The 12,157-nt window shown below is 36.2% G+C and overlaps 1 long non-coding RNA gene across 1 annotated transcript; it reads right to left on the reverse strand.

The window, feature by feature from the left end:
• Positions 1-3,417: 3,417 nt before the first annotated feature.
• LOC142029778 (uncharacterized) lies at positions 3,418-11,653 on the reverse strand. The gene is made up of 3 exons (XR_012650033.1): positions 11,643-11,653; positions 10,483-10,558; positions 3,418-3,480 (listed from the first exon to the last, which is right to left on the reverse strand). It is a non-coding gene; the product is annotated as an uncharacterized LOC142029778 (long non-coding RNA).
• Positions 11,654-12,157: the final 504 nt, after the last annotated feature.

A 12,157-nucleotide genomic window follows, 5' to 3' on the forward strand; every position in this document is an offset into this window, starting at 1 on the left:
CCTTAGCAATAGGTAGAACTTGTAAACGTGTAATAGCAGAGTCATGCCTGTTACCATACAAGCATCTACATGCATGCCTTAGATACTTCAGACAATTCTAAGTTTATTTACAATACAGCATTACACACAGCTGTACTTAACCACCTCATTTTGGTACCACAGAGTTTACAAAGTGTTTCCCCCCCAAACCATACACACTGTGCTCTGTCTTCTCAAAGAATTCTCGACTTTTACGAATGAGAGATGCAGAGTGACAGCTGATCAGGAAATTTGATGTGAATTTTCCAGATAGATAGGTATAAGAGCTATACCTTTCACTCCAGGAGAAGTTTCTGCTGTAGAAGCCATTGGTGTCTCCTTGAGCTGGAAATTGGAATAGAGGAACAAAATGCATGTACCTAGAAAAGAGATAGGAAAGTTGCACTTTCAATGGAGCCACACTGTTCGCTTTTTTCTCCTGTTTCTACTGATTGTTCAGCTAATGCCCAACAATTATCTATGAAAGGAAGACTGCTTAAAAAATCTCCACAGGTGTTCATTTTTATTCATCTAAATATATTATATGAGTGAATATTTGCCTTTTCTAGGTTCATTTTAAAGTATATACATTTTTATTCATATTTTAAATGCAGCTATATGCATATGGCCTTTCCCATTTTACTGTAGTATATTTTAATTAAAATTAGTTTATTGTTTAACAGAAACTTTTTCAGGTCTATGAATAATTTAGAAATCCATTTGCTTACTGAAAAGATTTTAAATATTTATCTTTTTTCTACAATATCCTTCAGTATCTCATCATTAAATGATTACTTAAATGATTTAAGACTCCGAAAAAGCATTTTCTAGAAAAATGTCAAATAATATGACCAGAGACTGGTAACGAACACTGCTAATCCAGCCTTATACACTTCAATACAGTGGATACAGCCTGAACAATTCTCTTTTAATTTCACCTTTCATTTACTCAAGCCTTTTTTTGGATGAACTTATACAATTTCTAACTTTTATTACTGGCAGACATATACAAGCAGATCATTTGCTCCAGATCATATAGGTTGAGTCAATTTCTAAATTTCTTACAAACATCTTAATAATAAGCTCAATGTTAAACCATATGAGCTTGAACCTCATTCCATTAGCAATTTTCTAAATGCATATTGTGTACACACTCCTGAAAAACAGCTGGAAATTACACTTCACAGGCAGAGAGGTAAACGGTAGGTGCACTGAACTGTAAACTTCTAGAGTGGTTAACTATGACGAGCGTGGCTAGTAACTGAATTTCTACTCTCTCTGCAAAATCTGATTTCAAATTATACTTGATACTGTATGTTTATCTTGTGCATTTACTGAATTATAAAAGCCTCACAAAACAAGCTGCCCTTAAGGCAGAAACTGGCAGTGTGGCATCATGACAGTCCCTCAATATTACTTCAGTATTTGATGCCAGTATGCTCAAGATACACAAGCAGTGTGGGACCAATACACATTTTGCGAGCTAAATAAGGCTTCCACTTTTTATACAAAAAGCAAAAGGAAGGTAAAGACAGTCAGTATGCTGCCAGACATTCGATAACCACACTCTACTCTGTGCTGTGGGCTTTCACCATAGATAAAAATAAATGTGCCAGAGAGATGCAGAACTGAGCTTTGATGGCTGTGGTCCCCTCAGCTAGGCTGAAACTAGACAGTTGGGTTTCACAAAGTATTCACAGAAAACTCATTCTAATAATTCAATTTAATCGACTGAATGAATCAACAGTTTTGTTATTTCCGTAAAAAGCTGGTCATATTTTCAAGATCTGAACAAAATGACAGTTAGTCAAATCAGTTTCATTCTAAATTTCTCTGCAGAACAGCTTTCCTCAACTATGGATTAGTAAAACTGGAGTAATTTACAGATATTTCCACATTCCAGCTGCACCACTTTTTTCTGGTCACCATTTTCTGAGAGTCTGGTCCAGGACAAGTACATGTCAGCATAGCTTATGATAGAGAGAGAAAGGCATGCACTAGAAGAAAAAAATTCTATACATTTGCAGTGAAAACTAAAGAAAGATGCATGCTTCATTGTACAGATAACATATATACATATATACACACACGCATTTTTACTTATGTTTTGCTTGATGCAGTTGTGAATTACGGTCTTTTGCAAAGAGAATTAGAAGGTTATGAATGCATAGAATGATATGTCCTTTAGAATAGGATTTGTAAAATTATTGTTCACAATATGCAATATGAATGTCTTTTTTTTCTGTTGAAAGACAGAAAAAAGTTAAATAAAGGTATCCAGGGGCTTAGAAACATTTACTGTGTCAGACAATTCAATAGAAAAGGGCTCTACTGTATTATTACTTTTTTCTCCATTGGGGAGACTACATATGCATCATATTTTTTCCTTGCTAGTATTTTTCATACAAAAGGCAGTAATATAGCTTTTGAAATTTGGTAGGTATTAAGATAAGGAATCTAATTCTAAATGTAACTCCAAGATTTCTTGAAGCTCAGATATGCACTGCATTGGGGGAATTATACATTTATTAGTTTCAGTTCACTCTCTTTTCTGCACTGAAATTTTCTGCTTGGTTCTTTTCTGTGACTAGATCAAGCAGGGCTGATTTTTCTATTTTTTTGATGTTAATAAAAAGGCTATTTTGGACTACAACTGTTCATGACAATTAACAGCCTAAAGTGCATGCCAGGAAAAGCTTACAAAGTCCAACAGTAAAGTCTTGGCAATGCAAAACCTTGCGTGCTTTTGACACTGGATGTGTGTGTTGTGGATAAGTGGTGTCAGAATAAAACAACTAGATAGCAATCAGCAGTCTTACAAGTGAAGCTCTGTAAAACTCCTCAAAAGCCTGTCATCATGGGCCTGATTACAGACTCCAGTGTGTAGTTTTACATTAGAAAGAACATGGGATATTGTCTCAAAATGTACTGAAATGGTTTGAGTCACATCAAAGTTAAAAAGAAGTACCAGAAGCAATGCAGCACTGTAGGATACAGTTGCGTATCTCTTGCACAACACTTTCTACGTATGTTCTATCCTAAAATAAAGTCCTATGTGCATCAGCTGCTGCATTTCTACATTTGTAGAAAAAAAATGGTGTGACAGAATAAGATATACCTGTGTATAACATCAATCTTTCTTCCCTGTGAGTGGAAAACTGTCCTGCAGGCCAAGCTGCAGTCAGATTTTCCAGGACAGGAATTGGTCAAATTTGGGGAATGTGCAAGACTTCTTGCTGAATGCCTGCCACTGAGGAGCTATTGAGACCAGTTTAAATCACTGGTTTTAATTATCCCTCAACTAATGACCTAGTTCCATGGAACATGAGTATTTTACAGAGGTCTCACCCTGTTAAAGCAACTAAGTAATACAGACCACATACCTGACAGAGACAGAAAAGCCAGAGAAGAGCTTGAATCTTCAATCATCACTCACATAAACGCTCGTTGTATACGCAGGATCTGAAAGTGATAGAGCCTGGATTAATAAGAGAAATGGGAACATTGGAAAAAATGTTTCCTCAGGACTTGCGCCTTCAGAGATCTCTCACACCCATGTGAAGTAATGTATCTGTGCTCAAGACAGAATTTCTAGTCTTTATTAAATTTCTGTCCAAATAAGCGAACTAAAGACCTGAAGTATCTAGCTCCTCAGAGTCCCAAGGTAGCGTCTGTGTGTATGAACAAGAAGCATCCAGAAAACCCCAGACACTGAAATCTTTCAAGCACAATGCTCCTACAAAGAGTAGCATGTACGCACCCTAGAGTATATTGCCCTTGGAGTTTCAGAAATCTGACCAGACACAGCCAGGGACACAAAGGCTGGGTCCATTTTAAGTGGACTGATCAATCACAGTGCTGTGCAGGAAAGGACCAACTTAAGAGCAGGTTATAGAGAGAAACAGCTCTGTTAGGCCTCTGAGGTGAAGATGACCTTCCTGACTTTATTCATCTCTCCTTGGTGTTTTCCATTCCTGAGATCACTGGAAACTTGCAGCATCTGATTTACTCTGTTGCTTAACAGATGGGCTCTGCTGGCAACTTTCATGGTCTGAGTGCCATTCTTGGCTCTTGCACCAAAAAAAGGCAATTCTCTTCTCACCTTGTATAGTGCTTTTAATTTGTCTTCCAGGTTTCTCTGCTGCTGCTATTATGTAAATAACATTTACCCAAAAAGTTGTATTAAAAATAATTTGATAATTTAAAATGACAAATAGTTGTTAAACATAAATATATAAGGAAAAAAAAGACTGTTATTTTGATCTTTTGTATTTGATAATTTGAAAGTTGGAAGAAGGAGGAAAAAATCTTGGTCCTTACCCCCAGCAGAGAGAAATTAATTCAACTCTCCTGTGTTTTGAGTTGATGATTGAAACATTTTGTGATTATACTTAAAATGAACAGGGTTTTTTTTCCTGTGGCTGTATTTTATATTTTAGTAAGGATGAGCCAAGCTTAGTTAGCCACTGCTACAGTGTGCAGTGTGTGCACAGCCCTTGTTTTCTACTTTCAGATCGGTGGAGATGGTTAACTACTGGCTGTGGGGCACATGTCTCAGGTTTACATAGAGGCCAGAAATCAGGCATGTGCTTGCACCTGCTTTTCCTAACTGGTTTGTTCCACATCTCTTGCAGGATTTTTGGATTATTTTTCTGAGGTACTTAACCATCTTCACTATCTTTACTGGTACAGTGGGTGCCTAATGTAGACAGTGCAACTTTAAGGCATTGCAACAATCGAGTTGGGGAAATTAAGATGCTTCAGATTTTGCTCTGGGTCTGCAAACTGGCTGTCAGGTTCAACCGACTGTTTAATACAGTTGCTCTTTGTTAAGGTAATAAAATATATTTTGCAATCAAATAACATACCCAGTACACTACAACATGGAAGAAATGACTTTTCGTCTTCTTCAGACTAGTCTAAGTCTAGACTCTAGTTTTAGCTTTGTAAACAAATGAAAGAAAATCACATCCATCATTAGAAGTATTCTTATTATATCCCGAAAGGGTTATCACATCCTTTTAGAGACGAGCTATTACAATGTCCATGTTTTAGTAGAATTTATACAATTGGCAAAAATATACATTTAGTCTTAGATTTACTTATTACAATATTCTCCAGCATTTTGCTTCTGCTTATCTAGTTCCTTTATTTAGCTAACTTCCTGCTGAGCTTCTCTCATCTCCCCAGTTCAAGTTGCAAGGAGATCAAGAGAGAATCAAATCCATCTACTTTACATGTCTTGAGGCCAAACATCTGCCTGAATGGGATGCAAAATATGTTGAAAGATTGTGGCTTGTTGCTCATGACTTGTTTTTTTCAGATGCCTGTGATGCATTTAATTTAAAGTTACTAAAATGAATTTTAAAGGATGCATCTTACAGACATTAGGCACACTGCTTCATTTTGACTAAATTCTGTTAGGACCCAGCAAGTGCAAAAAGCCACTGAAAGTACAAGACTGTTTCTCTGAATGAAAGGTCACATAAATGTACAACACCTCTCATTTTCAAAAATAAAAGATAATAATAAATAGACTATCCTGTGTTCATGGAAGGTTATTATAAAGAAGTAAAGTCTTTTTTTGTCTCAGCCTTCAGTTACAAATAACCTGCTATGGCATACACAAGAAGATTAACAGATGGATGGGTTACAGCTAGATCTTAATAATAACAGACATCATCTGTGTCACAGCCTTCAGGAAAAAAAGTGCTTGTTGCCATTGTCTTTGGATCTTCTGTTACAATTAAATGTTTCTTTAGCATATGTGAAAAAACCAACCATGAGTATTACTCGATATTTGGGATGTTTAGCTTGTTTTTCACTAGAAAATAAAATGGTAAGGCTTCCTATTCATTTAACTCAACCTTAATGTATATTTTGTTTTGTTTTGGACAATACACACACAAAACCTCTAAAAGGAAACAAGGTGAACTGAATAAAAGAGAAAAAACCCATCCACTCAGAGCAGTCACATTAACAGTGGTGAGGAGTGCAGGTTTGAGCTTGCTTCCTTCTCTGACCACTCTGCCTGGCTCTCTGCAAGGAACAAGTGTCCCGTCACTCAGAATAACGAAACACTCAATCTCTTTTTCAACTGAAATCAGATCAGCTTAATTTCACAGGGAAGGCAAGAATTATTAAACACTGTAGACAACTATGCAAATGTCCTTTGTTTTACAGTCAAAAAGGAAAGATATTTTCAGCTAGACTGTACACAAAAATTAACAAGGAGATCAGACTTTAAAAAAGAATTAATGAGAAGGACTTCTGTTCATTTCCACTTTCCTAAAATATGTATAGTTTTTCAAAAGACTTCAGTTTTTTTGAAAGGCTATGAACAGACTTACTACTGAAATACAGGAAAACATAGGAAGCATAGTAAGAACTATGATTTTTAGTCAATCTTTAGCAGTAGTTTTCCTCTGCATTGAAACAGATCTTATCTAAAAGAAAGTAACTTTACAAAAATGGATCAAATGAGGTGAGGAAAAGAGTAAGATTAAACAGAAACTTCACAGAATGTGTGAACAGTTGAAGTAATGGAAATTTAGAAAGCATGTATTCACCACGATACATGAAAGTGTGAAGACATTCTCGAATCTTTGACTAGAAAAAAAAAATTGAAAAATTATTTTTAAGTAGTGAAATGTAACTTTGGCTATTATGTGACACTGAATTCTGACCCAATGTTTCTTTATACCTGTTCCTTTTTGACTAGACAGTTGAAGGGTGTTTTTCTGCTGCTAGATGAACTAGCTAGGAAAAATACCATAATGTTATGTACACATTTTACAACCTGCATTTCTCCTTTCATTTTGGCATGGCTGCTTCACACAACATGCTTGTGAACAGCAGAATGAGATGACATGACAAAATAGCTTACAAGACTATCACAGGCTAGGAGAGGAGAAGGAATGGGTATCTTACATCTATTTGTGATTTATGCTGCTGCCAATCACTGCAGCATCTCATCATGACCTCCAACTTCTTTTAATACAAATTCTCTGCCTTGAAAGTGCTATATAAGTCAGAATTAAAAGGGAGTTTTCCCTCATAGTGAACATAAATATAAACAAACATCTGCAAAACAAGCTCATGAAACACATAATGAAGCCTTTTCGGACTTCAGTCAGAAATAGGCCTTACTATTCAATGCTGCTACTCCTTTTCATAATTCAGTTTCTCAGTTTTCTTCAGTGCTTTTCTAAATAGAATTTTAAATGCACAGACTATTGATTCAATTGATTCTATTGGCTATTTCATGTCAACCTGTATTTAGATGATACGAGGTGGGTATGTCAGAGTTAATTTCATTTTCAGCACACTTACTTTGTGGCTAAGCAGCAGCAAGGGAAAAGAACAGATATCATTACAAAAAAATTGTTCTAATTTTGGGCTTCATTTTCTTCCCTTGAAGCATGAGATTTATTCTTTTATATTTTCCACCTTCATGAGTTTTCCTCTCCATCTTCCTTTTGTCCATTGGTACTTAAAGATGTTTAATATTTTTAGCGTATTTATGACATGATTTTACTGATACCATTGTTATTTCTGAAAAATGTGGAAATCAGTGAATCAAACAATGAAATTATATGTTTCTATTTTTTTTGTTTGGGTTATGTTTTTACCTAATACCCATTTAAGTGCTGTATAACTCAACACAGGAATCATATAGAATTCCACAAAACAAGATGACTCATTTTTCTTTTCAATATACCAAGGCTTCTTTATACAAGCAATTATTTTCCTCCTCATTCCCCCTCTTTTCCTCACACTCCTCAAACTTACATTAAGCCATGAAACGAACACTCAAGATACACAGAAAGCAAGAATGCTAGGCAGTACTGACATTACAGATTGGTCATGGGACTGCATATGACTTAAGACAAGTTAAATTTCTTTTTTTATCATTTTATAAGAAGAAAAAGGCTGTATAAAAACTGGAGAAAATATTGATGTTGAGTTTTCTAGATTGTTAAAAAGATTTATCAAAAGTTTGCAGAAGGAGCACAGACTATCTCCCATTGCTACTAGACAAATGCAAATTTGAATGAATGAGGCAGACAGCTGTACAAAGAAGAGTTGATGGTGTTCTGGTAAATGCTGTATGACAAATACTGCCTAATCACATATATATTAAAAAAAATGGCTATGTTTTTATTCAAAGACAGAAAAATTTAGAAAGCCAAAGAAAAAGAAAAAATTCAGTGAACCAAAGTACTGTGCTGCACTGTCAGTAGCAAAATGAAGAAAAGCAGCAGATGCTATCAGAAACTGTGAAGAACTGCCTCTGGTCCCAGGTTAACTCACACAGAAATAGTTCAGGAGCTACTAAAATAGTTTTTACTCTATTCCCCTGTCCTTTATGATGCCAAGCCACTTTTACCAGTAAGATCGAATAGTGTGGTCAGCTTGCAGATGGTTAGCATTTCTCATATAAGCACCCAAATGGGGAGAGTCCCTCACTATTTCACATCATGTGGCATGTCAGTGTTACTCTATTTGCGAACAGGTATTATCACTTTCAGAGAGAAACTCCTATGCTCTCATGTTCTTGAAATTGCTGAGGAAGAGCTATCTAAATTATTTTGCCTTTGACTAGAATAATGTAGACATACTAAATACTTCTAAGTGAGACATACTAAATACCTCTAAGTGCTTTTTAAAAATAATTTTGCATAGAGACCACAGTATGTATAATACACTCATATCTAACCTGATTTTAATTAATGTCTCTGTTAATTTCCAGTAGAAAAATGTTGACATTCTCAATATATTTCATGTTCAGTTTACTTTAATATTGTACTTGGTGAGCATCTAATTCACTCATTTGAAGCAGCTGTGTGAAACTAAACCATCAGACTTTGTCCCAAGTGTGTTTTGAACTTTTGTAACTAAGTAAAATGAAAGGGATAATGTAAAGTATTTTGAAACAACCAATAAATCTGTTATGGAAAATAATACACCCACATGGAAAAATTATCCATGTCATTTCATCATGTAAATAGTTTGTACAGTAAAGTTTCTAAAAGCATTAAATTTCTAACATTTTAAAATTACAAATAGTTATAGATAAACAGTGGTCAAAGTAATTCACTAATGTCTGTGTTTTGTAAACCAACTATTTGGCTGGATAATGATACACTCATAACAACATGATTGATTGTTTGCACAAAAACAGTAGTCTATGCCCAAGTAGCAAAGTAATATGGAAGAACTCAGACATAAGCTTTACTCCCATACTTGCATTATTACAGGAATGCCCCTATTGTTATATACAGGAACAATAACATATCCAAACTAAGGGTGGGTGTATAAGCTGTGCTCTAAAATCTGTACCTACATAGAACTAGGAAAAAAAGACCCTAACAGAATAGACAGCCGCATTCCCATTATGGAAAGGAAACTGAGCACACAGTATGAGTGGTTGACCTGGATCTTGGGAACTTGTAAAGTACAGTCAGGCAGGTAATTATAGATACAGCCTATATGACACGAATGATGTGCAATACAGTTTGACCATAGGGACCATGAAAAGAAAGTAGGGACCTGTGGGATATTATTCTTCCCTGTAGACAACTGTTAGGATGAAAATGTAAATCACACCTGGCCTTCTCAAATTGTTGCACTGGGAAGTGAGAATAGCCATAGCATCATCCAAGGGAAAAACGCAGGGGAAAACAGAGTGGACTATGTATAAGGGGAGGCAGTGTGAAGGCATGCTGGCTCTGGTCACAAGGTCGTTTGCTGGTAGCAACAAGCATTGCAGTAGTCTTGATGCAGCTGTCTGCTGCCATGTACTCAGAGCTAAAACACCCCACCACACACAGTCCCTGCATTTTTAATATGTGGACTAAGTCTGTTAGGAAACAAAAGGCTATAAGCAGTTTAAAATATCACTCTCTAAAGTTAATTTTTATAAAACAAAACATAAGTATAAATATCATTACAAAGCAAAGCTTGAACAAAGTCTATGGAGAATGAAAAACCCATTGCTTTCTATTTGCTCTGAGTGTCTTCACCTTGTAATAAACAATATTGGACACAATTCTAATATAACTTCATTTGAAGATAACCGCAGGCACTTTTTAGCTATCTTGTTTGCGACATCAGTCTGGTTATGGGAAATTCATCCATGTTTTACCTCAAAGCACCTGCTAATTTGGACCCAGAAAGAATACAAATTGTATAATTATTCCCTTTATAACTTTTACACACTGGGTACCATCCACAGCATAATGGAGAACAATGGCAGTAGTTTCCATGCTTTAAATGTTGTTTTCTTCACTTCAAAATAGCAATTTAAGTGTGAACAGTAGGAAGGTGAATAAGGCCAATGACCAGTAACAAAAAATTTTGTCCAAACAGATATCTTTTTATTAAGAAACTTTCAAAGGCAAACAATGAAACTCCTAAATATCTGGTGCTGCTGATGTAAGAGTGATTAATTGTGTAACTCACCTTTACTCTGTTTCGAGTATCTGTCATGGGGCCTCAGAGCACTGGAAGGGCACTTTTTGGTATGGAGTTCTTAAACCTAAATAAACGAATATATAAATAAAAAATAGCAACCTGGCCTCTAAGAAAGCTGTAGTTACTAAATCCCTTACCATCCACTTAAAGGCACAAAACCCTATACAAAATATCATTTAAGAGATGGTCATCAATATAGTATTGCATGTGATTTCAACCATGTCACACAAATAAGGTTAGTACTTAAACACAAGAGATTGGATTACATCCTATTCTTTGTACCTGTGTAGTATGAACACCTATGTAGCTTATTCTGACAATTTAATGTTTAATAATAAGAATCCCACTGCCGCTGACTGGACCAGCCATCTAATATGCAGCCGTCTGAGACTATAGGTAACTTAGAGAAACTAAACAGAATTAACGATGACTAAACTCTGCCCTCCCAGAGTTAACACACACAAATATTACATGATTCAGAAATACCTATGTAAACAAATAGCAAGGTAGCCTTCACTCCTGTTCAGCCAAAGCCAAGAAGAAAGCCATTATGAATTTTGGGTTTCTGTACCTCATTGCAACTGGGGACCTGTTAGGAACCCAAATGTGCTTCCATCACATCATAGGGTCTTTGGTAGCAGATGCGCAGGTTTGGATGAGAGCAACAGAGATCTGGTACACCCCCTCCTGTGGTTGTCTCTCTGCATGCCCACCACCTCCATCTAGATAGCAAGGCAGCTGCATGCCATGGCCCACCCTGAAGCCAACCTCCCAGTCATTCACACCAGGACCTCTTGCCTTTTCAATGAATTACTGTGGGAGAACAGGTGGTCAGCCAACGTGAGGCCAGGACACAAACAGTGCAAGGGCAGAGATCCATGAGCCAGGAAGGCTTCCAGGCTCTTCACTGCAGACCGACTACTGATGGGCAGGCAAGGGGGTGGAGAAGCAGGGCTTCACAGCCTAATCCAGCTTTTTCTGCAAGCATGCTTGGAAGGCATAGTGTGGACATGATAGTTCACATTACCAGGGGAATCTCAAGTCTCATCAAAGGTACTGATGTGAAAGAGGTGCTTAACTGAACTTTACGTTTTGATCACCTGACTTACTGCTTACAAGCATTTTACCAGACCAAAGGATTTAAGTACCTCAGATTAGGATCACGTTCTTCACAAAATCACATCTTTGTGCAAAGTTCATTTTCAACACCATGCTTCTTTCTTGACTTATTGCTTGGAAGCAAAACAAAGTAATTCAATGCACAGTTTCATTCTATACATTCAATATATACAAATGCATTTGTGTGTTTGGTATTTAGATTGCACATGCTGGTATAATGTTTTAACCCAGTAACGATTAGGTTAAAAAATCTGTTCATGAGAATGCAAACTAAAACCTGAAATCCTGTATTTGGTAGCATAAAGCTTCAGAATCTTTCTAGAACTTATGGACTTAATTGCCAACAAACATTAAATAAGAGGAGATTTTTTTATTAGCTAGATCACAGTTACTTATTTTGGTAGAAATCTATGTGAACAGAGTCACCATTCTCATGATCTGAAATAACTGCACAAAGATTTGATGAAACTGAGGGCTATATGCTTTGATGACTGTAATCCTGAAATTTGTGGATAAACTTCTTGCTAGCAAAGAATCATGACTA

This window comes from Buteo buteo, chromosome 1 (genome assembly GCF_964188355.1).
Source record: "Buteo buteo chromosome 1, bButBut1.hap1.1, whole genome shotgun sequence".
NCBI classification, from domain to species: Eukaryota; Metazoa; Chordata; class Aves; order Accipitriformes; family Accipitridae; genus Buteo; species Buteo buteo.